The sequence below is a fragment of the Ursus maritimus genome, unplaced genomic scaffold, assembly GCF_017311325.1.
Source record: "Ursus maritimus isolate PB19 unplaced genomic scaffold, ASM1731132v1 scaffold_335, whole genome shotgun sequence".
Classification (NCBI taxonomy): domain Eukaryota; kingdom Metazoa; phylum Chordata; class Mammalia; order Carnivora; family Ursidae; genus Ursus; species Ursus maritimus.
In genome coordinates, this window is record NW_024425953.1 from 2,512 (window position 1) to 7,069 (window position 4,558).

Below are 4,558 nucleotides of genomic sequence, written 5' to 3' on the forward strand. Positions count from 1 at the left end.
CTCCAGTGCATTGACCAGCGCTTGAAACCGCTAGAGGGACATTCCTGTGGGATCTCAGCTGCCTCCATGTTGACAATTTGTTAAGGACAAAAGGCAATCTTAGCTCAACATTACCCCAACCCCCCAGGATCCTGTAAGTCTACCGTCATATACAAAAATTCCTTTGGAATCTTCCTTTGTCTCTTCTCCCCAAGGTATATATTGGCAATCATCCCCCAGGCATATGGCCCACCGATGTACATCCGAAGGGTCTCGTGACTAGGGACCAATTAGACAGTAATAAATGACCTTTTCCTAACACTAGTGAGTCCCCTCAAGGTCCTGGAAACTTTCCTTCCGAAGTTCCTTAGAGACTTCCCCTCTCCCTAACCCCCTCTCAACTTGAAAGTAGGTCATGGGCCACTCCTCATGATCCCAGTGCAGCTCTTTCTACCCACGGGTCCTGTCCCCTGCTTTCATAAAACCACCTTTTTGCACCAAACATGTCTCAAGATTTCTTTCTTGGCCATCAGTTTCAAACGCTAACATCTTTCCCACGTCATCTACGTGGAGGGTGATGCACCCCAACACCATGAAGAAAGACGGTCCTTCACTAGTTTGCCTACCCCCTTACCCTAGGGAGCTCCTTATCTGGCTCTTCCTCTGTCTCCTTTATCATATCCGTAGGAAACTGGTCAACCATCAGTGTTTCCTTGAGTTCTGTGCGCCACTCCAGCAAAGTAATGGAGCGAGCAAGGGAGTTGGCGGAAGGTCAGATTCATAGCCAGGCAGTCAGAAGCGCAGGGGACCAGCTGGACTTGCAACTGGCAGCTGGACTGGAGGAGTCTTGTGCGTTTGTGGTGTGTTTTCTCCTAAAGAACTGAAATCATGGAGCGTGAAACACTAAAGCCTGAGGGAAGGAAGCACTCAGTGGGTATCAGGAAGTCATAATTTCCTCACAACTTCTTTGAGGAAGTTATCGCTTCTTCTTTGTGCCTATAAGTAGACTTGATCTTCCTGTGTCTGCAGGGACACTGGCTTTAAACAGTGAGTTGGAGAGCGTGGGTCTCATCCACACCGGGCACGAGCAGTGCATCTTCCAAGCACTAGGTTCCCTGTCCTCTGTCCTGGGGCTTGGAACCCTTCCCTGGTGCACGCACGCGGCGCTGGCCTATCTGGCAGAGGAACAGCAGACCAAAGCCTCTGAGCCTGGCACTCACCACTGCCTCTGTTCTCAGCGGGAGCCCCAGCAGGAGACCTGGTAAGAGCGGAAGCCTGGGGGCTGGGGAGGGTACAGCCGTGAAGATGGCCAGAAGGTCCATGTCAAATAGATGGGGGAGAAATATTGCAGGAGGGAGGAGGGAAGAGACAAGGTTCTGGACCAGTAAGTACAGGACAAAGAGAAGAATGGGATCTGCCAGTCGGAGGAACAGTCATCTTACCTCACATTCCTCCTCCCTGAGCTTCGGGTCCTTCAGAGAATTGTGAGACTCAAGTCAAAAAGAAGATGATGCAAAAAACTAGAAAAGGACCAATGAAATCTTAAAAGGCACACTAAAGGTCTAAATGGTTGTGGGTAATAATTTTGCTCTTATGGCTTCTACTACTATCATTCTCTCATTTTCTTCCCTCTTCCTGCACAGGAGAGATGATGCTGAATCTTCTGGGAACCTTTCCTCTCCTCCTGTTGCTGCTGGGATCATGGGGGCCGGTGGATCCACTTGGTGCTTGGGCTCAACCCCGCACCAGGGCCCAATGGTTTGCAATTCAGCATATAAGTGGAGGTCCTGTCCAATGCAACAATGCAATGCGTCGTGTCAATAATAATAATCAGCGCTGTAAACCTCAAAACACCTTTTTGCACACCACCTTCCGGAACGCGGCTGCTACCTGTCGTTTGCCCACCAGGCCCTGCAGGAATGGTCAGAATAACTGTCACCGGAGTGCGCGTCCTATCGGCATGACCTTCTGCAATCTCACTAGAGGGAGATTCCCCAACTGCCGCTACAGGACCACTCGCCAGAACCAGTTCTACACTGTCGCCTGCAACCGTCCTCAGCCGGGGGACCCTCCCTATCCTCTGGTTCCTGTCCACTTAGATTAGACTAAGGTTTCCATTACTTCCTCTCTCACTCGCTGCAGGCTCTCTCATGATCTCTTCTGCCTTTCTTCTCCTTTGTTGACTTCCATGGTTCCCACAGAAGAAAGAAGGAGGGGAGTGGGAGAATTACAGGGCCAAGGTGCAAGACCAGAGTTGGGCACAAAAACAAATAGGATTCTTTTCTGCTCTGGAGCTCTGCGCGTTTTGAAGGAAGGCACTAGGGAAGAGGCAAAGAAAGACCCAAGCCCCCTATTGTTAACCTTGGAACTTCTGCCAAGCTTTGTTGCATTGTGTTCACAGCAATAAAATCACTTTCTGCTGCATCGTAATGACCTTGAGTGTGTGTGTTTCGGATCACTCGCATGTCGTTGCCGGCCTGGGGCCATCTAGATTGCATTTGCCGACATTCTCAGGGGAACTAGTTGGGCCCAGGTGACCTTTGAGGTTATTCAGCAACCCAAGGCTCCTGCCACTTGCCCTTCAGGGTGTCTCTGGAACTTAGGAGCAAGAAAGTTCATCAGTCCTTCAAACTCTGCTCAAGGCTTTTACACATTTCCCTTGAAAAAATGGTCTCTGTTTATTTGGCAGTGGCACGGAGAGCTCACGGAGTGTGCATAGTACGTTCACACACGGTTCTAACCCTGACAACCCGGGGATCTGCTAAATAGGTCCGGGCTCCCCAGTGAATGCACAGGGTATAGCCGGGGGTCTCTCAAGATTCTGTGCTCAGGATTCGCTCTGTCTCCCTCTGCCTCTCCCCTCCCCCAAATAAATATATAAATCTTTTTAAAAATTGAACTACCATAGGATCCAGCAATCCCACTTCTGGGTGTTTATACAAAGGAATTCAAGTCAAGATGTCAAAGAGATATCCACGCCCCTACGTTCATTGCAGCATCGTTCACAGTAGCAAGATAGGGAAATAACCAAAAAGACCATCAACAGAAAGAAATCTTTTTTTTTTAAGTTGTATTTATTTAAGTCACCTCTACACCCAATGTGGAGTATGAACTCATACCCCACAATCAAGAGTCTCATACTCTTCCGACTGAGCCAGCCAGGTGCCCCCAGAAATGAAGGAATTGTTAAAGTTCAGTGGCAGGTTAGTGAAAAGAAAGATGTTATTTTTTTCCCCTGTGAAAATTAATAAAAGGAAACCTGGTTTAGAATGGCTGTGGCGGCCAGCAGGGGGCGCGCTCGTGCCCTACCATTCTCACCCATTACAGCTCCAACAGGAAAGGACGACTTTGCAAGGCAAACTGCTCCACTAGCCCCGCAGAAGATGGGCTTCTCCACTCTGCTCCTGAACAGTCCAGCCGGTTTAGACCGTCACAACCCAGCCAAGCAAAGCTACTACACTTCCAGCTCCCAGGCTGGGCACTTTCTGTTTACGACAGCCTTCTAAACTTTTTCCTTTCCCCTAGAAAAAAGTGCTCTTCTCTTTTGTTCAGGCACATGCCTATAGTTTTGCTGTAGCTTGCTTGTCCCTGGTTACAATTCTCTGCTATTCCTGAATAAGCCCATTTTTGCTGGTAAAATAACTGGTGGATTTTTTTTATTTATTTATTTTTTACTTTTTAATGATTTTTTATTATATTATGTTAGTCACCATACAGTACATCCCCGTGGTAGATTTATTTTTTGAAGTTAACAGCCCATCCCAGTCCATGACCCTGTAAATTCCATCCATGGAGTCCTTGGGAGACCATGGATTCCAGGTTGAGACACCCTAAGACATTATCGTCATCTGCATGAGGAAATGCATCACCGATGTGGTTTTGAGAAGCCGTTGTCCCAAAACTCTGAAAAAATTGAATGACGGTGAACAAAAGGCAATATCAAGGAATTAGTAGAAAGGAGTTAAAGTCAAGGAAAATGTTTACAGAAAGAATATAATTAACACATGATTTTAAATGGATATTCAAGGGATACTATCTCTTTAGGAACTCAAATGAGAAGCCCCAACCCAAGCGGCTTCTGTTACAGAAGCTGGTAGACGGGGCTCGAGGAAGCACACCGACTGAACGGCTCTCAGAAGCAAGGTTACCGGACTTGCCCGGGCTGCTTTGGTGCCTGATTCCTGCGGATATGAAGGGATATGTTCCCACAGGTCAGTCTAGGGTGCTTCCTAACGGCTTCATTTCAGAGACGCCTGAGAGCTTATGGCTTAGCTCACGATTGAATGTATGGGTATGGATGCTTTGGTTTCACAATAATTTTTCTTCCATATCAAAAGTGGAATATCACACTTCTTTCAGAAACACTGGATTAACTGGTTAAAACTGGCAATGACTGGGGTAGAACAACGTGATGATGATATTGTCAACAATTCAGATCAACATTAACCCTTAATTGTTTAACAAACTACTTTCACATGCATTGCTTCCTACATTCTCAAAATTCCTCACTGAAGTCCTATACTATTCTGTAAGACAGGGTGCCTTGGAAACCTGTGGCTCTGTCTCTGAGCTTGTCCCT

General features: G+C 47.3%; 1 long non-coding RNA gene across 1 annotated transcript in view; it reads left to right on the forward strand.

The window, feature by feature from the left end:
- Positions 1 to 631: 631 nt before the first annotated feature.
- The window catches only part of LOC103680818, an 11,695-nt gene continuing 7,768 nt past the window's right edge, over positions 632 to 4,558 (forward strand). Inside the window, exon 1 of the long non-coding RNA XR_005831809.1 lies at positions 632 to 1,240. This is a non-coding gene — a long non-coding RNA (uncharacterized LOC103680818). The remainder of the gene's footprint in view (positions 1,241 to 4,558) is intronic.